The sequence below is a fragment of the Mobula hypostoma genome, chromosome 2 (assembly GCF_963921235.1).
Source record: "Mobula hypostoma chromosome 2, sMobHyp1.1, whole genome shotgun sequence".
In the NCBI taxonomy this organism is placed as follows: domain Eukaryota; kingdom Metazoa; phylum Chordata; class Chondrichthyes; order Myliobatiformes; family Myliobatidae; genus Mobula; species Mobula hypostoma.
The window spans coordinates 245,479,480-245,503,400 of NC_086098.1; the positions used below are offsets into that span (position 1 = coordinate 245,479,480).

The 23,921-nt window shown below is 46.1% G+C and overlaps 1 protein-coding gene across 3 annotated transcripts in view; it reads left to right on the top strand.

The window, feature by feature from the left end:
* Window positions 1-7,547: 7,547 nt before the first annotated feature.
* LOC134343058 (zinc finger and BTB domain-containing protein 7B-like) overlaps window positions 7,548-23,921 on the top strand; it is a 190,765-nt gene continuing 174,391 nt past the window's right edge. For 2 of the 3 annotated variants that reach the window (XM_063041904.1, XM_063041903.1), the window contains exons 1-2: window positions 7,548-7,731; window positions 19,999-20,112. The gene's annotated coding sequence lies outside the window, so the exon portion shown is untranslated. The remainder of the gene's footprint in view (window positions 7,732-19,998; window positions 20,113-23,921) is intronic. The other variant, XM_063041905.1, reaches the window with a different exon arrangement.

Sequence of the window (23,921 nt, forward strand, 5' to 3'; positions counted from 1 at the left end):
ATTAGATTAGATATTGTGATCCTGGGATAACGATTCTAACTGTCTAAGACTCTCATCTTATAAACCTCTATCAGATCTCCCCTCAGCCTCCACCGCTCCAGCGAACGCAATACAGGTTTGTCCACATGCTCTCTAATCCAGATAACATCCTGGTGAACCTTTTCTACATCCTCTCTAAAGCTTCCAGGTCTTTCCGGAAATACTCTGGTTCATATTTCTGACTCATGTGCTGTACTTTAGAAGTCTAATCTGCTGAGATAGTCCCTTGGGATCAAGGGCGATTTGCTTGTACTCTGGATCTGCGGCTTCCAAGGAGACTGCTGAAATCAATGTGCATCACACACAAAAGGCTGGAAGAACTCAGTGTGAAAGGTAGCATCAATGGCGGGGAATAAACAGTCGTCATTTTGGGCTGAGACCCTTCATCAGGTCATCAGAGGAAGGGGGTAAAAGCTAGAATAGGGTGGTGGTGGGACGGAAAGGAGTACAAGCTTGCAGATGAGACCAGGTGAGGGGAAAGGTTGGTGGGTAGGGGAGAGCAGATGAAATAAGAAGCTGGGAGGGTTTCGGTAGAAGAGGTAAAGGGCTGATGAAGAAGGAATCTGCTAAGAGTACAGTGGAGCACGGAAGAAAGGGAAGGAGGATGGCAGGTGAGGTGGAAGGGTGAGAGGGGGACCAGAATGCAGAATAGAAAATAGAAACAGAGAGAGGGAAGAGGGGAGAAATTACCAGAAGTTTGAGAAATGAATGTTCGTGTCATCAGGTTGTAGGCTACCCAGATGGACTATGAAGTGTTACTACTCCAACCTGAGTATGGCTTCATCGTGGCAATAGAGGAGGCATAGAACATGTCAGAATGGGAACGGGAATGGGAAGTTGCATTGAAATGGGAACCCACCAGGAAATCCCATCTTTTGTGGAGGATGGAGCAAATGTTCTCAACAAAGCAGTCCTCCAATCTACATTTGATCTGAAGTCAACATGGCAGCTATAAGTTCTGCCACAGGATGCGGAAATGGCTGGGTGGCTAGATCATGAGGTGGTGTGCTCCTTCCACTGGTTATGTTGGGCTGGGTGACTGGAGATCCTCAGACCCTTCCCAGCTACTTCTTGTCCTCTGAGTCACAGACACGCAGACAAACACAGGTTGTTTGTCCACTGACCATCAAGCAACCATCTATCCATTTTTATTCTCCCCACATTCCCGTCAATCCACTCTACCACTCACCTCCATACTTACAAGAGCCAATTCCCCATGCCACTGCACGTCTTTAAATTGTGGGTGGAAACTGAAACATCAGGGGCAACCCACACCATCACAGGGAGCACATGCAAACTCTACACACACACGCCAGAGGCCAGGATTGAATCCGGATCACTGGAGCTGGGAGGCAGTGGGCCACTCTATTGGCCAGTGATTACTGGAGTTGATAGAGATGCACTACTTTTCCAAGGAAAGTCAAAGTCGAGTTTATTGTCATTTGCATAAGTACATGTGTGCACAGGTGCAATGAAAATCTTATTTGCAGCAGCATCAGATACACAACATTCACAAGAAAAATATAAATTATACATCAGTTTGAAAAGAAAACACAATTAGAATGAAAATTCAAATTCCATTGTAGTACAAAGTGGTCCTCGTGTTCCTATATTGAGGCAGTGAATCCGGTTGTGCCATTTGCTTCAAGAAGGGAAGTCGCTGTTCCTGAACCTGGTGGTGTGGGACTTCAGGCTTCTGTACATCCTGTCCGATGGGAGCTTTGAGAAGATGGAAGGGCCTGGAGGGTGGGGATCTCTGATGATGAACGTTGCCTTCTTGAGGCAGCACCTTCGGTAGATACTACTGATGGTAGGGAATGATGTCCCCATGATGTGTTGGGCTGAGTCCATGACTTTCTGCAGCTTCTTGTGTTCCTGCACCTTCTAGTTGCCTTACCAGACCATGACGTAACCAGTCAGGACAGCTGTAGAAGTTTGTTAAGAATGTCCTAAACCTCCTTATGCTCCTAAAAAAATAATGCTGGCACACCTTCCTCATGATCACCTTTATGTGCTGGGCCTAGGACAGGTTAATGCCCGGGAATTTAAAGCTGTTGACCCTCTCAGAGGTTTTGAGAATATAGTATTGCAGCTTTTCCTCTCTGCAACTTGCAATCTCTTATTGAGCTTGGAAAATTTCTGGCATTATCAGGCAAACAGCATAATCAATTCCACCTCTCCTCAGACCTGCAACCCATCCCCCTACTATATCCCCCATACCCCTCCCTCCCCAACTGCTGACAGAAGTACACAACTCCGGGTTGCCGGGTTTAATCCATAGCTCAGGCCTGGTGTTTGTGGAGTTCAGTCATTCTCCTAGCAGCTGTGTGCATTTCCGCTGGCTCCTCCTGCTTCCTTCAACCCATGATTTATGAGTCTGATAGTCCACTGGAAAAGTCAATAGCCCGATGTATGCAAGCCTATTAGTCCACTGAAGGCAGGAGGCCCGGAGGCAGCCTGTACTGGGGCTGGAGGACTGTGCACATGTGAGTGGGTGGTAGGGAGTAAAGGGCTTGCTTTGCCATTGTTGTTTTGTTGTCATTGTCGTTATGCTGACAAACGGTGGGCATGCTGGCTCCAGAATATATGGTGACACTTGTGGAATGCCCCCAGCATACCCTTAGGTTGCATTGGTTTCAGTGTACGTTGCAATGTACACGTGACAAATAAATGAATCTACATCTGAGTTATATCTGACAGGTTACCTGGTACATTAAATGGCCGCTGTAAATTACCTCTTGGCTTTGGTAAGTGTTGAAAGAATTGACTATGCTCCTACGTGTTATGGTCTTTTGGCATGGAGCCTTCAGTGTGCAGAATCAAAAGAGGCTGCAGTGGATTGAAGGCTCAGCCAGTTCCACCACGCGCACTAGCCTCCCCAGCTTCGAGGATATCTTCAAAATGTGGTGTCTCAAGAAGGCAGCATGCCAATTTAGGATCCTCGCCATCCGGAACATGACCTCATCTCATTACTACTGTCAGGGAGCAAGTACAGGAGCTTGGATACTCACGCTCAATGTTTTAAGAACAGCTTCTTCCTTTCTGCCATTAGATTTCTGAATGGTCAATGAACAGTACCTCACTATTCCACCCTTATTATCTATGTAGTGTAACTGGAGTAATTTTAAAAAAATGTTAGCACTGTACCACTGCCATAAAGCAATGAATTTCATGATGTTAGTGATAAACCTGATTCTGGTTCTAACAATAGTGTGTACGTAGGAGTCAGAGGGTTTTCTAGAGATTGTGTTGGCAGCATCTATCCATTGTTGAGGTTTATGCTGTAGGTAGTGCAGCTCTCATCATTGGTTGTAAGTTGTTTTGGGACAATCATAAAGGTCTGTGGAAACGCTTCGCTCCTTTCAATGATAGACTTCTGCAAAAGAGGTGATTGAGATTCAGTGAGATAACACACTGTGTAATCTATGGTAGTTGTTCTGCGAAACGCCCACCAGGAATGAATTAATCTGATAATTCTGTGAACAGAGATGTAGGTGGAAATTGGGCAGGACTTCTAGTCCATTTCCCCAGTGAGAAATGACCAAACTAATGGACTATATAGACGTTCTGGTACCTGTGCCGAAGACGCCGCGCCCCAGCGGCCTCAATGACTACAGACCGGTGGCATTGACCTCCCACATCATGAAGACCCTGGAGAGACTTGTTCTGGAGCTGCTCCGGCCTATGGTCAGGCCACACTTAGATCCCCTCCAGTTCGCCTACCAGCCCCGACTAGGAGTTGAGGATGCCATCGTCTACCTGCTGAACTGTGTCTACGCCCACCTGGACAAGCCAGCGAGCACTGTGAGGGTCATGTTTTTTGACTTCTCCAGTGCGTTCAACACCATCCGCCCTGCTCTGCTGGGGGAGAAGCTGACAGCGATGCAGGTGGATGCTTTCCTGGTGTCATGGATTCTTGATTACCTGACTGGTAGACCACAGTACGTGTGCTTGCAACACTGTGTGTCCGTCAGAGTGATCAGCAGCACTGGGGCTCCACAGGGGACTGTCTTGTCTCCCTTTCTCTTCACCATTTACACCTCGGACTTCAACTACTGCACAGAGTCTTGTCATCTTCAGAAGTTTTCTGATGACCCTGCCATAGTTGGATGCATCAGCAAGGGAGATGAGGCTGAGTACAGAGCTATGGTAGGAAACTTTGTCACATGGTGTGAGCAGAATTATTTGCAGCTTAATGTGAAAAAGACTGGTGGAGCTGGTGGTAGACCTGAGGAGAGCTAAGGTACCAGTTACCCCTGTTTCCATCCAGGGGGTCAGTGTGGACATGGTGGAGGGTTACAAATACCTGGGGATACAAATTGACAATAAACTGGACTGGTCAAAGAACACTGAGGCTGTCTACAAGAAGGGTCAGAGCCGTCTCTATTTCCTGAGGAGACTGAGGTCCTTTAACATCTGCTGGACAATGCTGAGGATGTTCTACGAGTCTGTGGTGGCCAGTGTGATCATGTTTGCTGTTGTGTGCTGGGGCAGCAGGCTGAGGGCAGCAGACACCAACAGAATCAACAAACTCATTTGTAAGGCCAGTGATGTTGTGAGGATGGAACTGGACTCTCTGACGGTGGTGTCTGAAAAGAGGATGCTGTCTAAGTTGCATGCCATCTTGGACAATGTCTCCCATCCACTACATAATGTATTGGGTGGGCACAGGAGTACATTCAGCCAGAGACTCATTCCACTGAGATGCAACACAGAGCGTCATAGGAAGTCATTCCTGCCTGTGGCCATCAAACTTTACAACTCCTCCCTTGGAGGGACAGACACCCTGAGCCAATAGGCTGGTTCTGGACTTATTTCCTGGCATAATTTACATATTACTATTTAACTATTTATGGTTTTATTACTATTTAATTATTTATGGTGCAACTGTAACAAAAACCAATTTCCCCTGGGATCAATAAAGTATGACTATGACTCCTATGACTATGACTTAATGCCCACCATTGAGCCCATCTACAAGGAGCATTATCGTAGGAAAGCAGCATCCATCAGCAAGGACCCCCACTATCCAGGCCATGCTGTCTTCTCGCTGCTCCCATCGAGAAGGAGGTAGAGGAGCATCAAGTCCCACATCACCAGGTTCAGGAACAGTTATTACCCTTCAACTATCAGGATCCTGAACCAGATGGGATAGTACTTCCATAACCTATGCCTCACTTTTAAGGACTCAGTTAATAATAATAACAATAATAATAGATAAATAAGTAATAAATATCAAGAACACAAGTTGTAGAGTCCTTAAAAGTTTTTGCTGCTATTTGCACACTGGTTGTTTGTCCATCTCCCTTGTGCGTTTTTTTATTTATTCTATTGTGTTTCTTTGTATTTACTGTGAATGCCCACAAGAAAATGAATCTCAGGGTAGTATATGGTGACACATACTGTGTGTACTTGAGTAATAAATTTACTTAGAACTTTGCTGTAACCCCTTGTTTTTGGTAAGTTGCAACAAGAATGGGAGTTGATTGGTATGAGAGATAAGTGTTAGCTGGTATGATAGAAGGCATCAGCTAATAGAATGGTTATACCATTGGAAGGTGCCATTTGGCCCATCAAATCATTTACTGTTCTACATCAGAGCAATCCACCTAGTCTCATAATTTGCTCTCTACCCAAAGTGGTATGTTCTGATCTTGGGTGATGTGTGTGTCCACAGAATTAGTACGTTCTCCCAGTGACCATGTGCATTTCCCCTTGTATGCATCTAAAAATTCAACCATTTGTTTGTCATGATTTGCCTAGAATAAATCCACACTGGCTATCTCTAATCAATCCACACATGTCCAGGTGACATATAATCCTGACCTCAGTTATTGATCTAGAACATTCCACCAGTGAAGTTAACAAACTGGTGTGCTGCACTGTAGGTTGTCTTGAGGGTACCTTTTGAATAAGGGGGGAGTGGATGGAGGGAACTGTGAGAGAGGAGGGCTGGGGTGAGATGAAGGCTTGGAGGGCAGAAGGCGGCTTGGGGTGAGAGGGATGCTTGGATGGGGTGGGGGAGATGGAGGCTTGGAGGGCAGAAGGCGGCTTGGGGTGAGAGAGAGGCTGGGCGGTGGGGGGTGAGAGGGATGCTTGGGTGGGGTGGGGGAGATGGAGGCGGGGGGAAGAGATGGAGGCTTGGGGGGGGAGATAGAGGCTGGAGGGGGGAGATAGAGGCTCGGGGGGAGATGGAGGCTTGGAGGGCAGAAGGTGGCTTGGGGTGAGAGAAGAGGCTGGGCGGTGGGGGGTGAGAGGGATGCTTGGGGGGGAAGAGATGGAGGCTTGGAGGGCAGAAGGTGGCTTGGGGTGAGAGAGAGGCTGGGCGGTGGGGGGGTGAGAGGGATGCTTGGGGGGGAAGAGATGGAGGCTTGGGGGGGAGATAGAGGCTGGGGGGGAGATAGAGGCTGGAGGGGGGAGATAGAGGCTGGAGGGGGGAGATAGAGGCTCAGGGGGGGAGATGGAGGCTGGAGATGGAGGCTTGGAGGGCAGAAGGTGGCTTGGGGTGAGAGAGAGGCTGGGCGGTGGGGGGTGAGAGGGATGCTTGGGGGGGGAAGAGATGGCTTGGAGGGCAGAAGGTGGCTTGGGGTGAGAGAGAGGCTGGGCGGTGGGGGGTGAGAGGGATGCTTGGGGGGAAAGAGATGGAGGCTTGGGGAGAGGGAGATGTGGGAAAGGGAGAGATGGGGAGAGGGGAAGAGGAGGGAGAGTGAGAGAAGAGAGAGTAAAAAGAGAAAATGAGAAATAGAGACTCTGCTGGCGTGAGTGCGTAGGGTCACTGGTGGGTGCGGGGCCACGGTCCAACCCGCCCACTTGCTGCTTTGGCAGCGGAGGTTGTATTGGCCCCACGTGACCAGTGAACAAGCGCCACAGACAGGAGATTGCTCATCAGAAGAAAAATGTGAAGGTTTTCCTATACTTTTCCCTCAGGATCCCCACTCAGTGATCAATTAAATTTAATACCTATTTTCAGTTATTGAGTGAGGAGAGGGAGGGCTTCAGGTGACCTACCTCCGTCTCGGGGCGGGGCGAATTAGATCAGGTGGCGCCGCCAAAGCCTCGCCTGCGCGCCGCCGATCCAACCAATCAAGATGGAGGTTGAGGTCGTGGAGGTGGAGCTTAGCGTGATCGACAGGATTGCATCCACTCACGGGTGACATCTGACCAATCAGGAATCAGAGTTTTTCTATGCCGTCGCTTGCGCAACCTGAAGGGGCGGGGAAATATTTGATAGGCACCTAGATTCTCCAATTGCCACTGCGGAAAGCGCCACGAGGCTGGGCGTGACTGACGCGACAGACAATCGGGGCGGAGCTTCATCTGGAAGCCAATAGAAACCGCCTGTTTTGAGATTGATGTGGCCATACACCAACCAGACGGGTATATAGTTCCAGGCCGGCGGGACTTTACTTAAATTGACGTCGAAGCCGACTAATGGAGATGGAAATCCAAGGGCGCCGCCCACCGCCGAGGGGGAGGGGCGGCTTCCAGTAGGCCGGGCGGGAGGCGGAGTCTCAAGCGGCATTGCGTGAAGTTTTTTTCCCTCTTCTCCTCGGGAGCGGAGCGAATGGGCGACGGGAGGGAGCAACACGCTTAGCAGGGCATTAGCGGCGTGCCCTTCTTCTCTGCCTGGCTCTTCGGTGTTGTCAGCCCGGTTAAATTGTTAAATTAATTACTCCGGGACCGGAAGCGCAGGTAAGTGACGGCCAGTTGACCCGCAGTTAGTTTATTTTTGATGGTGGCTTGGGGCTGGGGGAGGGTGGGAAGGTGGAGCGATTCCCTTCTTTTAGCTCCCGTCGGGCCGTCTTGGCTATCTGACAACAGGTGAAGGGAAGGGTCAGGGGTCAGGGAGTGGGCTGGGCTGGGCAGCGAGACGCCGGGCTGCTGCTGTGATCCCACCTCTTCGCGTGGTTCGGCCCGCCCCTTGGACACGCCCCCTCGCGCCCCTCCCTCCCCCCGCCCTGCCGCGCCCCTCCCCGCCCCCTCCATGTGGCCGACCTCTTCTGTCACTCGCTTGAGGTCAGGCGTTTAGTACCGAGCGCAGGACAGTCCCTCTAACTAACTACAACTTTAAGGCAACCCGTCCCTCCTGCAAACTACTTTCCTACATCCTGTTGCGAATCCTGACATTCACCCTGTACTCTGCCTTCAAGTTCGACCTTCCGAAAAGTGCATCAATTTACACTTTAACAGATTGAATTCCATCCGCCACTTCTTGGCCCGGTTCTGCATCCTGTTAATGGCAAGTTGTAACCTGTGATAACCTTCTATCCACAACACCACCAAACTCTGTACCATTCGCAAACTTATTAACCCACCCTTCCACTTCCTCATTCAAGAGCAGGGGGGTCTCCGAGCAGTTATGGGATTGTTCTGTCTGCCACGTTTGTTAACCTCTTGTATGCTGCAGTATAAATACTTGGTGAGTTGCATGAACGTATTGAGCGCGGATGAGTCTGGCTCTTTGACTGTCAGGGCTATGTTGGAGGGTATGATTAAGGTCTGGCTGAGGGTAGCAGACACCAACAGAATCAACAAACTCATTCGTAAGGCCAGTGATGTTGTGGAACTGGACTCTCTCATGTGGTGTCTGAAAAGAGGATGCTGTCCAAGTTGCATGCCATCTTGGACAATGTCTCCCATCCACTACATAATGTACTGGGTGGGCACAGGAGTACATTCAGCCAGAGACTCATTCCACCGGGATGCAACACAGAGCATCATAGGAAGTCATTCCTGCCTGTGGCCATCAAACTTTACAACTCCTCCCTTGGAGGGTCAGACACCCTGAGCCAATAGGCTGGTCCTGGACTTATTTCATAATTTCCTGGCATAATTTACATATTACTATTTAACTATTTATGGTTTTATTACTATTTATTATTTATGGTGTAACTGTAACGAAAACCAATTTCCCCTGGGATCAATAAAGTATGACTATGACTATGGTGGGGTGTAGGAGCTGACAGGTGATGGGGGTTGACTAACAGTGACCAGACAGGTTCTGATGGTGCTAGGTAATGACAGGGCCAGCCACGAGTGATGGTGTGTTAGCACTGAGGTCTGCAGGAAGTCAAGAATGGAAGCAACACACACAAATGCTGCAGTAACTCAGCAGGTCAGGCAGCATCTGTGAAGGGGAATAAACAGTGGACTTTTCGGGCTGAGACCCTTCTTCAGGACTGGGAAGGAAGAGAGCAGAAGCCAGAATAAGAAGGAGGGGGAGGGAAAGGGTGATGGCAGGTGATAGGTGGGTGGGAAGAAAGAAGCGAGAAGAGGATAGGTGAAAGGGATATAGGGCGGAAGAAGGAGGAATCTGATAGGTGAGGCCTTTCAATTCCCCCACTCACTGATCTTCCCTTTGGTGACAAAAGAATTGGAATTGATTATCAAAGTTAAAGTCAAGGACAAGTTATAGTCATATGCACAAGTACATGTAAGCACAGGTGCAGTGAGAGACAGAGGTGCAGCACCACAGGCCCATTATAAACAACATTCACAAGAAGTGCAGAAATATAATGCAATTCTTATGAGAACTAAAGAACTATTAGAACTAAAGAAAACAGCAATTTGTTTTAGTGCAAAGTGATCATAGTCAACAAACACAAGAGGTTCTGCAGATGCGGGAGCAGGCTCAATGAGCCGAATGGTCTGATTCGGCTCTCGTGCAACACATTGCAAAACGCTGGATGATCGCAGCAGATTGGGCAGCATCTGTAGAGGGGAACAAAGTATCAGTGTTTCAGGTCGACACCCTTCAGGACTGGTCAAAGTGGTCATCGTGTTGCTAAGCTAGCGATTCAAGAACTGAATGGCTGAAGAGAAGTAGCTGTCCAAGTCAAGTTTATTGCCAAGGTGTGAGTACCATTATATCTAGGTACAGTTGCAATGTTAATTAGGTAGGCTTGTGGTTCTGGGTGTAGGAGGAGCTAGTGCTGTGTGGGCTGTTGTATTTCAGGCAGTGGGGGAGGGGGCAAGGTCAGCTGAATGAGGGAATTGCAGTTGGACATCTTTGGAGAAGCCATTCAGTGTGCTGGTAACACCTTTGGGGATGGCTGCCATTTAATAGATGCTGTTTTTTATGCCGGTTGCTACTGTGGAAGGTGTAATGAGAATGTTGCAAGAGGTGGAGCCACTGCCCTGTTAGATGGTGGACAGATGGGCAGGTGTGTTATACAGGCTGGGCTCTGTAAATACAATACTTGTGCTCCTTGTTTTCCAGACTTGGCATTTGTCCATCCCTAATAGTTTTGGTTTAAATCCCTGGCTGCTTAAATGAAACACATTATAAATATGACACCTAATCCAATGAAACACATTACAAATATGATACCTAATCCAAAAGAGCTCAGATACAGTTTGTTCTTTCCATAAGACACAGGAGCAGAATTAGGCCATTTGGCCCATTGAGTCTTTGCTATTCCATCATGGCCGATTTATTATCCCTCTCAACCTGCCTTCTCCTTTGACACCATTACTGATCAAGAAACTATCAACTTCTGCTTTAAATATACCCAGTGACTTGCCCAGCACAGCTGTCTGTGGCAATGAATTGAAGCGGAAAAAAATTTACAAAGATGTTGCTGGGACCTGAGGGCCTGAGTTATAGGAAAAGGATGAATAGGTTAGGGCTTTCTTCCCTGGAGCATGGGAGAATGAGGGGAAATTTGACAGAGATATACAGAACTATGAGGGTAGAGCAGGCTTTTTCCATTGAGGTTCTGTGAGACTAGAACTAAAAGTCATGGGTTGAGGGGAAAGGTAAATTATTTAAGGGGAAAATGAGAGGGAATTTCTTCACTCAAGGTGGTGCAAATGTGGAATGAGCTGCTAGTGCAAATGGTGGACTCTGGTCCAATTTCAACTACCAAGAGAAACTTGGATGACTATATGGGTGGGTGGGTTATGGTGGGCTGTGGTCCGGGTACAGATCGATGGGACCAGGCAGATTAAAGGTTCAGCATGAATCAGATGGGCTGAAAGACCTGTTCCTGTGTTGTAATGTTCTATGAGATTATGAATTCCACAGACTCACAACCCTCTGGCTAAAGAAGTTCCTCTCATTTCTGTTGTAAAGGGATGTCCTTGTATTCTGAGGCTGTGCCCTCTGGTCCCAGACTCTCTGGCTGAGGTGGAAAGCCATTAATGATATAATCGCATCAGTTATATATCTCCACTAACACAGCAGAAACATCCCGCGTTGCCTCATAAAAGTTAAAATTACACAGAATGGACATGTTTGGCCAGATGATCACGATTTTGGCTGAGTAAATTCCAAAGACAGAGTCAGGAGTTAGGATTAAGACAGTATGGAGATGCTAATGCTGTTTTCCTCTCAACAGTAATTGGCTGACCTGATTGTTTACTGTACTGGTATTAGAAATAACTTGGAAACTTTAGTCTGCACTTGAAGTGCTGATTCACCAGCGTTAAATATCAATGGGTTTATATCACTGTGATTTGCATTCCCATGAGCATGGATAGTTGAGGCCCAGTTAAACCTTTCATAGATATCAAAGACAAGATTTTCTCAAGAGTATTATTTTGACATCCTGACATTGTGAAGGGCAGTATATAAGTCCAGGGTAAGGAACCATCACCTTAAAATTGGGGTTCATTACTTTAAGAGTGGTCCCCAACCCAACAGCTGCATAAGGAATTTTACATCTTTTTAGACATTCTGACTACTTGGAGTATCGTGTTCAGCTCTGGGTGCCTTATTAGGATGGTTAAGAAGCGGTATGGTTGGTCTTCATTAATTGGGGGAATAGCTCTGTCTGCTGGAAAATGATGGTGGATAGTTATTAATGGGGGACAAAGAACTGATGGATGAACTCTTAAGTATTATGTCACTCTGCACTATGGAAGACAACAGCAGTGCTAGAAATTTGAGACTCTCAGGGGGCAGAAGGAGAAAATGCTTGGGAGCCTGAAAGGTCTGAAGGTAGGTAAGTCAGCTGGACCAGATGGACTGCACCCCAAAGTGCTGAAGTGATTGTGGAGGCATTAGTAGTGAGCTTTCAAGAATCACTAGAGTTAGTGGTGGTTCCGGAGGACTAGAAAATTGCAAATGTCATTCCACTCTTTAAGAAGGAAGGGAGGCAGAAGAAAAGAAATTATAGGTTAGTTATCCTGACTTCAGTGATTGGGAAGATGGCAGAGTCCGTTATTAAAGACGTGGTTTTTGGATACTTGGAGGCATATGATAAATTCAGTACGGTTTCCATCAGGGGAAATCTTCCCTGGCAAATCTGTTGGAATTCTTTGAGGAAATAACAGGCAAGATAGACAAAGGAGAGTCAGTCAGTGGACGTTGTTTACTTGGATTTTCAGAAGCCTTTGACAAGATGCATGCAAGGCTGCTTAACAAGGTAAGGGCCCATGGTATTACGTGAAAGATATTAGCATGGATAGAAGATTGGCTGATTGACAGAGGGCAAAGAGTGGGAATAAAGGGGGCCTTTTCTGGTTGGCTGCAAGTGACTAACAGTTTTGGGCTCCTTATCTAAGAAAAGATGCGCTGCATTGGAGAGGGTCCAGAGGAGGTTCATGAGAAAGGTTCTGGGAATGAAAGGGTTACTTGCCTGTACAGGTTTCCCCTGCTATCCGAAGGTAGAGCGTTCCTATGAAACGATTCATAAGCTGGAATGTCGTAAAGTGAAGAAGCAATTACCATTTATTAATATGGGAAAAATTTGAGCGTTCCCAGACACAAAAAATAACCTACAAAATCATGCCAAATAATACATAAAACCTAAAATAACAGTAACATATAGTAAAAGCAGGAATTATATGATAAATACACAGCCTATATAAAGTAGAAATACTTTTCTGCAATCATCGAAGCACTGTCTAGCGCAGCGAAAATCTTACGCAGGTGCTCTCGGCAGGAAGACTCTCTCCAGTAACCTTTAAGCTATGAAGCTGCCAAATCATACCAAATAACACATAAAACTACACAGCTGATATAAAGTATAAATAATGTATGTACAGTGTAGTATCACTTACTGGAATTGGGAAGACAGTGAGCACACTGATGATAGTATGTTAGGCTGAAATTGGAGGTTGGGGTGGTGGGACACTGGGGTGTCATCTCATCGTTGTCTGTTTCCATCAGGGCAGGCAGGTCATCTTCTATGTCTGCTTGCCTCGATGTCAAAGGTCGAGGTTCGTCGTCTGCTGTGGCTGATGTGGAAGGTTTGAAAAACGACAATATGCTTGACTGCTTAGCCTCGCGCATTTTTCTATCATCCAGTTCTTTGTAAGCACTCAAACCATCCTGCAACCATACCCTAAACCTATATACCCTTTCAAAATCAAAGCTGTACTTTTCAAAATTAAAGTCGTACTTTGCAGTCATTGCAGCGAAAATCTCATGCAGTTGCTTCACGTTCAGTTCCTGGACAACTTCACTTTTGGTCTGTTCGCTACTGCATTCGGTTTCGATTGTTATCCTTTCCTCTTCCAATTGCATCAGCTCTTCATCTATCAGTTCTTGGTCATGGGATGCCAAAACCTCTTCAATATCATCTTCGTCAGCTTCCACAAGCCAAACTCACCTTGTCCTTTGTTCACCATGATCGAAACGCTTAATTATGTCTAGTTTTACGCTAAGTGTAACACCCTTATGAGCTCTTTCAGGCTTTTCCGACACCTTAGAACTCATCTTGCTAACGGATGCTCAAAGTAAATCGACATAAAGCACAGATGCTCACAAGCACATGTTTAAGTAATGCCGGCTAGAATGCAGTTCCAGTGGAGGAGCGGCTGCTCGGGGCGCGCGCTGCCTTTTTTTGTAACAGTGTAAACACCTTCTGTTAGCGAAAACAGGTAACTCATGTAGGTCTTTCGTAACAGCAAGGTGTCATAAAGCTAATGTTCAAAAAGCGGGGGACACCTGTACTCGCTGGAGTTTAGAAGAATGGGGTGGTGGGGGGAAAGAATCCAATTGAAACCTGTTGAATATTGAAAGTGAATATGGAGAGGATTTTTCCTAGAGTGGGGAAGTCTAGGACCAGAGGCACAACCTCAGAATGGAGGGACGTTGATTTAGAACAGAAGTAAGGAGGAATTTCTTTAGCCAGCAGGCTGTGTTCATTGCCACAGATGGGTGTGGTGGCTAAATAATTGAGTGTTTAAAATGGAAATTGACTTCTCTAACTTCCGTTAATGCCCCACCTCTCCCTCGTACTCCATCCATTATTTATTTATTTAATATACATATATTCTTTTTCTCTCTCTCTCCTTTTTCTCCCTCTGTCCCTCTCACTATACCCCTTGCCCATCCTCTGGGTTTTTCCCCCTCCCCCTTTTCCTTCTCCCTGGGCCTCCTGTCCCATGATCCTCTCATATCCCCTTTGCCAATCGCCTGTCCAGCTCTTGGCTCCATCCCTCCCCCTCCTGTCTTCTCCCATCATTTTGGATCTCCCCCTCCCCCTCCCACTTTCAAATCTCTTACTAGCTCTTCTTTCAGTTAGTCCTGACAAAGGGTCTCGGCCCAAAACGTCGACTGTACCTCTTCCTAGAGATGCTGCCTGGCCTGCTGCGTTCACCAGCAACTTTTATGTGTGTTGATTGATAGGTTCTTGATTAGTGAGGGTGTCAAAGGTTATGAGGAAAAGGCAGGAGAAGGGAGTTGATAAATCAACCATGATGGAATGGCTGAGCAGACTTGATGGGCTGAATGATATAATTCTGTTCTTATTTGCTATGGTCTTGTGGGGCAATGCTATACTGTACTATGTACATCACGGCCTTGCTCCTGCAGTTGAACTCATTCGTACCAAGTTGGAGATGGCCAAATGCAATACTAATAGATTATAGAAGATGTGGGGGTGTGGTAAAGCTGAGCCAAGTATCTGGTGCATGCCTGTTCGTAGAGAGAGTGTAGACAGCAAGGTACACTCTACCATGATGAGGTAGATTGAGAGGTCAAGAGTGTATCTTTTTCATGCAAGGAAACTATTCAGTTATGTTACAACAGCAAGATAGAAGCTGTCCTTGAGCTTGCTGGCACCTTGTGTCCAGCTTTATCATCTTGGAGTTGAGTGCGGGGGTGGGGGGGGGGAAGAATGTAGAGATGTCTTAGATGTTGTGAGAGTCTCTGTTTCTTAGGCAGAGGCAGCTGACAGAACCTTAGGCAGTTGGTTCCAGATTCTGGCCACCTTCTGCATGAAAACAATTGTCCTTGTAACCCCTTTGGCTCTTGCCCCTTAACCTTTGAATTTTATTACTGGGGGAAGGTTTTTTAATTTGTCTATCTCTGCCCCTCATAATTTTGTAAATTTTAATCAGGTCTCCAATCTGTTCCCTGCAACTCAGGTCTCGTACTAGAGTTTTAGTCAAGATAAAGTGAGTAGTATTTTCTCCCTCGAGTCATGGTAGAGTGAAAGGATTCAGGTTCCACTCTAGTGATGGATAATCTAGAATCAGAATTAGGATTATTGTCAATGACATGTGCCATGAAATTTGTTGTTTTGTGGCAGCAGTACATTGCAATGCATAAACTATTGATAAATTGCAACAAGAAATATGTTATCTACACATACATATTAATATATAGGTAACAGTTGGGTGTGTATATAATTACACGTAGCAAAAAGGAAGTAAATTTAGTGAGGTAGTTAGTATTCGTGGGTTCATTGTCCATTCAGAAATCTGATGGCAAAGGGGAAGAAATAGTTCCTAAATTGACAATGTAAGCTGACGATCCCGGTGCTAATCAGATTATATGTCAGGGTGCAGTGAAATTTCTTGTTGCATGAAGCTTGGAGAATAAACAGTGTCATCTTCATCATTGTGTGCCGTGTCTTATTCCATGAGTGATCATGGTCTTCCATCTAAAGCCTGTGGGAAAGACCCCCTTCAAGCTGTTGTTCTTGTTCTTTTATCTAGCCATGATTGTTCTTGACAAATTTTCTACAGAAACGGTTTTGCCATTGCCTTCTTCTGGGCAGTGTCTTTACAAGACTGGTGACACCAGCCATTATCAATACTCTTCAGAGATTGTCTACCTGGTGTCAGTGGGCGCGTAACCAGGACTTAGTGATATGCACCAGCATCTCCATGCTGCCCCCCCCCCCCAAATTAACAATGTACACGCTAATAATAAATACACAAAGGTGATTGTAAAACAGCAGAATAGAGAATAGTGCAAAGACTGTATTGCAATCTGCAGTAGTATTTCTGCCCATTTGGGCAGATAGGGCTTGTCGGCCGTGTTTGGCAGCTCACTTAGGAGAAGAAAATCTCTGATCTCAAACTGTTACTGCCTCGTGGCTGTAGCCACTCAAGAGGAAGGCTTCAGGAGTAAAACATGAGGAAAAATCTGGAGCTGGAGTCCCTAAGGCAGTCCTACGTTGAGTTCAAAACACCTGCAACATTGCTGGTGCCAAACTGTATTGCTCTCTGGCGTGCATTTGGATTTATCAGCTGCATGGGCAACAGTTTGCTCTCCATATCGTACTGCCCTGGCTTGTGTAACTAGACAGCTATTATGTAACATCCATGGTCGACCCTGACCGATGGAAGGCCACAGTACTATAAAAAGAATTACTGAAGCAGAGTAATCAAGAGATAGAACTGAGTCCAAGGTTGTGGCAACAATAGATGAGATGGATGGTCCAAAAATTTTTCTCCACACTAGGAGTCCAGAACTAGATGGCATAGATTTAAAGTGATAGGGAAAGGATTTAAAAAGGACCTGAGGGGCAACGTTTTCCACACAGAGGATGGTGAGAAAATGGAAGGAGCTGCCCGAGAAAGTGGTGGGAGTGGTTACAATTATGGCATTTAAAAGACAAATGGACAGTTGCATGGGTAGGAAAGTTTTGGAGGAATATCGCTCAAACCCAGACAAATTTCAGATAAATTCATTGGCATGGACATTTGGGGAAGGAGGTGCGAAAGACATGATGGGGTCAGAGGTCTGACAGTGGTGGGGAAGGAACTGTTCTTGTCTGGACAGCTGGACTTTCAAACCTCCTGTACAAGAGAGAAAAAGGAATGGCTAGGGAGGTGGACATCCATTATCGTACTGTTAGCCTCCCTCAGGCAATATAAGAAATTGCTTCAGATTCCGATTCAGTTATGTAGGTTAGGTTTTGGGTCCCACAGGAACAGTTATTACCCTACAACCATCAGGTGCCTGAAGCTTTCCGGCGTGGACAACTTGGCCAATCTCAACACTGATCTGATTCCACAACCTATGGATTCACTTTCAAGGGTTTGACAACTCACATTCTCTGTATTTTATTATTATTTGTCTTTTTTTGTATTTGCTTAGTTTCTTTTTTGCACATTGCTTGTTTGTCAGTTTCTGTAGTTTTTCATTGATTCTATCGCATTTCTTTGTTCTTCTGTGAATGCCTGCAAGAAAATGAATCTCAGGTGACATAGACATCCTGTGATAATAAATATACTTTGAAATTTGAATTTACCATGTGTATATTGAAACTTGCCATGAAATGTGGCACATCGGAGGGTGTGCCAGCCATCCTTTCACACATTGCAGGAAAGGCATTACGCTGAATATATGGAATCCTGAGCTGCTTTGAACAGTTGCTCCAGTTCTCTGATAATCAGTACCCAAACATTGTGTTTTATACCCTTTTCCCACTCACTCTGACTTTCATTAATCTATTAACTAGACTCTCCTGTAAGCAGCGGGATTAACTAAGCACCCCTGTGTCCCATTATCCTTGTTCTATCTATACCTGCTGATTTAAAGCCTTATATACACACATTCTTCCTCTCTCTCCTTTTTCTCCCTCTGTCCCTCTGACTATACCCCTTGCCCATCCTCTGTTTTTTTTCCACCCTCCCCCTTTTCCTTCTCCCTGGGCCGCCTGTCCCATGATCCTCTCATATCCCTTTTCCCAATCACCTGTCCAGCTCTTGGCTCCATCCCTCCCCCTCCTGTCTTCTCCTATCATTTTGGATCTCCCCCTCCCCTTCCCACTTTCAAATCTCTTACTAGCTCTTCCTTCAGTTAGTCCCGACGAAGGGTCTTGGCCCGAAACATCGACTGTACCTCTTCCTAGAGATGCTGCCTGGCCTGCTGCGTTCACCAGCAACTTTGATGTGTGTTGCTTGATTTAAAGCCTGCTTGTTTTTGCTGCCTTTCCAGTTTTGATGAAGGGCCTTTGACATCAAATGTTACCAATCTATCACCGTAAATCAGTGAGGTTTCTTTCTGTCTTGTTAGTCTCCATTCTTGCTGTGTGACACCTCTCTGTCCTTTTGTTAGTGAGAGAGAAAGCCTGTGGTATGTTGAATTGTCAGGTGAATGATGAGTTTTTGTTGTACTGCAGGTCATGGGGGCTGCTGATGCTTTTTTTTGCTGAAATAAGTGGGGGGAGGGGAGAGTTGTTCTGCTTGTGTCTGGGAGGGGACTGCGGGGTTCTAATGTTTTTACTGCCACTCTTTCTGTGGGGCACTCTTTTTTTGAAAAGAAGAGTTTCAGGGTGAATATTGTATACGTTCTCAGATATTAAATGAAACTATTGAACTATTGAAACTATTGATTCTCTTTGCATTGATCTGGCCTGACCTGCTAAGTCTTCCACCATTTCCTGTCTTCATTACAGATTTGTGCTCCTTTGTGAACAAATTGTTGCCCCTCTTTCCTTGACAATAGTAGTACTTCATTCTGTGGCTGTGAGAGGCACTACGTACTTGTAGGCCCTTTCATTGGGAAGTCATACAGCACAGTAGAAAGTTCTATGACCTTGCTGACCAATTTGCCTAACTGAGATTTGTCTGACATTCACCCATAATCTCCCCCCCCTTCTCCATTCCTTTCCTACCCATGTAACTGCTCAAATTCCTTTTAAATATGGTAATAGTATCCACCTCTACCTCCTCTGGCAGCTCATTCCATATTCTAACTAAGTTCTAGTTCAATGTGGTAATGTCATCCACCCCGACATCACCAAGTTCAACGTGGTAACTGCATCCACCCCTACCACTTCCTCTGGCAGCTCATCCCATATTCTCGCCAAATTCAAGTTCCAGTTTAATTGTCATTCAACTGCACACACAAATTCAGCCAAACAAAACAGTGTTCCTCCGGGGCCAAGGCGTAAGACACAGTTCCAACAATTACACACGGCACGTATAGTACTTATGATTATAACAGCGGAAAAATATAGAGTCATAAATAGAGCCCAAGTCCCTGAGTGCCGTGGTCTATGGATTGATGGTGCATGAGGTGTTGTTCTGGAGTCACATTTCTGCAAGAACAAGCAGGCAGCGGTCCTCATCATGAATGAATGGAGCTGCAGGTGAATGCAATCCAGCTGCCTGCCCCCTGCAACCCAGCACAGACTGCCATGCCTCTGCTCTTGCCCAAGTGAACCAGTGAACTGGGCTTGCACTATTCTATGTTGCCAACGTCCAACAGGGTCTTGCAATCACCTACCCTCCCACCCTCTGTATGAAAACTGTTGCCCCCCTCGTGTGTCCTTTAAATCTTTCCCCTTTCACTTTAAACCGATGCCCCCTAGTTTTGTACTGTAGGAAAAATTCTTTGACCATCCAGTTTACCTATGCCTCTTGTGATTTTATAAACCTCCTCAGCGTCCTTTACTGCAGGGAAAGCAGTCCCAGCCTGTCCAGTCCCTACTTGTAACTCAAGCTGTCTAGTCGCACTAAGATGCTTTTAACTGGAACTGGAGTGCCAGCTAAATTGAGATTATTTTGTCTAATCTGCTGTTGTGGCTCTCTTTCTGCTTCTGCGTTGTACAATTCTCTATCCCTGCTCCACGCTGAAGAAAAGCTAATACGTCAGAACTGGGAGATTGGCAGCGGATTACTGCACTAATCCAGCTTCGGCTTAATGCGTTTGGTAATTTCTCTGGGGCCAGGTGAGAGTGGCGGGCTTCATAAGCAACAGGTGTTCGGGGGTGGGTAAGATGGAGGTTTACAGAAATTGTCAAAGTCTCATTGTTTGATCTCCATTAGGTTGGATGAAATTGAAGACAATGCCATAATCCACAAGGCCCAAACTGAGCTCGCAATACAGCTGAACTCTGAGGCTGGGTTTCTGCCAATAATCCTCTGCCAAGCTCTAAACCGGTAAGGGTGCTTTCTGTTTTGGGAGGTGCTTCTTTTGATGCCTCTGCTTTTGATGTGGGTCACTGTACCAGCCAGAAGGCAAGTTGCTGCACTGATTCCTGGTGCCTCGCACAATTTTAAGGGAAGGTGTGTGTGCTCGTCAGTTTTAATTATTTTGTATTCCTCTTCTGTGGGTGTTGACCGGTGTTGGTCTAATAGCTGCCAACTTCTCTGTCCTCTCTTCCTGCTGATCTGGATTGTTAGTCATGTAGAAGTACATCTTTGTTAAGAATGGACGATAGGTTAGATCCTGACCTCTGGTGCTGCTTGCGTGGAGTTTGCACGTGCTCCCGGTGACCAGGTGGGCTGCCTGCTGGGTGCTCCGGTTTCCTCCTGCACGCAGAGCCAGTGGGTTAACTGGCTACTGAAAGTCGCCTTCCCTTAGTGAGTGCATGAAACTGGGGGGAGATGATGGGAATGTGGGGAGAATAGGGCGGGATGAGTGTAAATGGGTGACACAGTGGCTGCCTTACAGCACCAGAGAAGCTGGGTTCAATCTTGACCTGGGGTACTAACAATGTGGAATTTGTATGCTCTCCCTGCGAACGGGTGGTGTCCCCCAGGTGCTCTATTTTCTTCCACATTCCAAAGGCGTGCGGATTGGGAGCTTAATTTGCTGCTGTAAATTCAGAATCGGGTTTATTATCACTGACCCATGTTATGAAGTTTCTTTTGTTTTGCTCCAGAGGTATGGTGCAATAAAAATATTTTTAAAAAGTAGTTCATGGGAGAATGGACTGTTCAGAAATCTGGTGGAGGGGGAGAAGCTGTTTCTAAAATGTCGAGTGTGGGTTTTGAGGCTCCCTTACCTCCTCACTGAGGTAGTAATGAGAAGCGGGCATGTTCTGGATAGTGAGGGATCCTTCATCATGGATGCTGCCTTTTTGAGGAATCGCTTTTTGAAAATGTCCGTGATGGTGGGAGGCGACTGTTTGTGATGGAGCTGGCTGAGTTTACAACCCTCTACAACTTTTTCTGATCCTGTGCACTGACCGCTGCACACCAGACAGTGATGCAACCAGTTAGAATGCTCTCCACAGTACATCTGTGGAAATTTGCTAGAGTCTTTGCATACCAAATCTCCTCAAACTCCGAAGGAAGAATAGACACTGGTGTGACTTCTTTACATTCAGATTAATTAATTTATCATGTACATTGAAAAATAGAGTGAGGTGTGTCATTTGTTTTAACAGCCAACACCACCGAAGGATGTATTGAGGGCAACCTGCAAGTGTAGCCACACGTTCCAGTGCCAAAATAACACCAATATTTTGAGAACAGGTGAGGGCCTGACATATCCGTAGTGTCCAGGCGAAGGTTAGAATCTGGAGTAGAGAATTAGGGGGAGGATAAAGGAGATTTTGTGTAGGGTTGGTGGAGATGCCAGTGTGGCCTCAAGACTTCTATAGTTTCTGTACGTTTCATGACTGGAGTTGGCTAGTTCTTGTTGGGAGAGTGTGGTTGTAGGAACACAGGTCTTTTTCTCCCTCACTTCCCCTTAGAAATCTTTTCTTCCCTGAAGAATGCTGCCTCACAATTGCACGTTTGCAACTTCGAGGCCTCGCTAACAGTTTAAATGCAAGAGCTACTCAGTCATAGTTGATGAATCAATTGTGAGTCATTTTTAAAACATCCTTCTCTGTGCCACTTTGACACCACTGGTCAATCCTGGCTGAGTGTTATTCAGCACTTCATCAGATTGGAATTGGTTTATTATTGTTGTATGTACTGCGTTACGGTGAAATATTTAGTTTTACAAGCTATCCATACAGATAATTTCAACATGCCAATGCATTGAGGTAGTACAGGGGAAAGTCAGTGAGAGAAAGGTGCTAAAGTTACAGAGAAAGTACAATGTAGGCAGACAACAAAGTGCAAGGGCCATGCTGAGCTGGATTGTGAGGTCAAGAGTTTATCATTAAAGTACAAGATGTCCATTCAAGACTCTGATAACAGCGGGGTAGAAGCTGCCCTTGAGTGTGCTGATATGCTTGCAGGCTTTTGTCTCTTCTGCCTGATGGGAGGGAGAAGCAAGAATGTCTGGGGTGGGTATGGTCTTTGATTAAACTGGCTGCTTCACTGAGGTAGAGAAGTGTAGACAGAATCTCTGGAGGGGGAGGCTGGTTTTCCTAATGGACTGGTCTGCGCCCACAACTCTGTGCGGTCTCGGGCAGAGCAGCTGGCATACGAGGCCTTGATGCTTCAGAATAGGATGCTTTCTATGGTGCATCAATTTATAAATTGGTGAGTGTTAATAGAGATGTGCCAAATTTCCCAGCCTTCTGAGGTTCTGGTATGCTTTCTTGGCTGTAGTGTCGAAGTGACTGGACCAGTACAAGGTTTTCATTGCACTTGTTAACACATGCCTGTGCGTTTGACAATAAACTTCATCTTTGAATTTGAATAGCCTTGTTCCTAGGTGATGCTTACACCTACAAATTTGAAGCCGTCAACCATCTACACTTCAGCACCTTTGACACATACAGGCGAGTGTGCTCTACCCCGCCAGCTGAAGTCAATGACCAGCTCTTCCGTTTTGCTGATCTTCAGAGAAAGGTTGTTCAGAGTCAAGTTTGTTCTCATATGCCCAGGTACAGCTACACACAGGTGCAGTGAAAGCTTACTTGCAGCAGCACCACAGGTACACAACATCAATGAACAACGTTCACAAGAAAAATTTGGATGCAAATTTTACAAGAGTATGATTAGAACAAAAACAAAGCCCATTTTATTGTAAAGAGATCAAAGTGGTCATAGTGTGGCTGAACTGTAATGATTAGGGTTGAGTTGGTTGGTTCAGGAAACTGGTTGAAGGGAAGTAGCTGCCCCTGGACGGTGGTGTGGGACATCAGGTTTCTGTACTTCCCGCCTGATGGGAGCCATGGGAAGTTGGCCTGGCCCGGATGGTGGATGTTGTCTTTTTTGAGGCAGTGCCTCCCGTAGATAGTTGTCCTGGTACCATGCTATTTGGCCTGAATTGTCGGCTTATTCCTCTCCATTGATGGTGTCTGACCTACTGAGTTCCTCCAGTATTTTTTGTGTGTGAGACCCTCATGTCCTTTTGTCTTCCACCTCATCATTATTTGAGATCCAATTAACTGTGGTGGTGCCATTTGTAGACTTGGTTGGTGCTTGCTTCTGGCGTGCTGACAATGGCAGGGTTGATAACAGTAGTGGAATAAGGAGGTGGTGTGGACCTCGTGTCCCTGCCGTCTAATGGGTGTATTATACTTTGGATGCACAGTTTCATGCTGCCAGACTTCTTGTTTTTCACGGTGCCGTAAAATGTGGGGAGTGTGGAGACATTCTCTCTCTCAGTTCAATGTTGTACAGAGTTGTCAGAGGTTACAACAGGACATTGAGATGAGTTCAGAAGTGGCAGATGGTTTCAACTGGAAAAGTGTGAAGGGATTCGCTTTGGGAGGCCGAACTTAAAGGGAAAATACTGGGTTAAGGGCAGTGTGGAGGAACAGGGGGATCTTGGGGTCCATGCTCATAGATCCCTCAAATTTGCTGCACAAGTTGATCGGTGGTTAAAAATGTCTATGGTGTATTGGCCTTCAGTAGTTGGGGGACTGTGATCAAAAGCTGTGAGGTAATGTTGCACCTCTATAAAAGCCTGCTTAAACCACAATTGGAGTATTCTGTTCAGTTCTGATTGCCTCATTCTAGGAAGGATATTGAGGATTTAGAGGGGGTGCAGAAGAGAGTTACCAGGACACTGCCTGGATTAGAGAGCATGACTTGAGAGGAAAGGTTGAGGGAGCTAA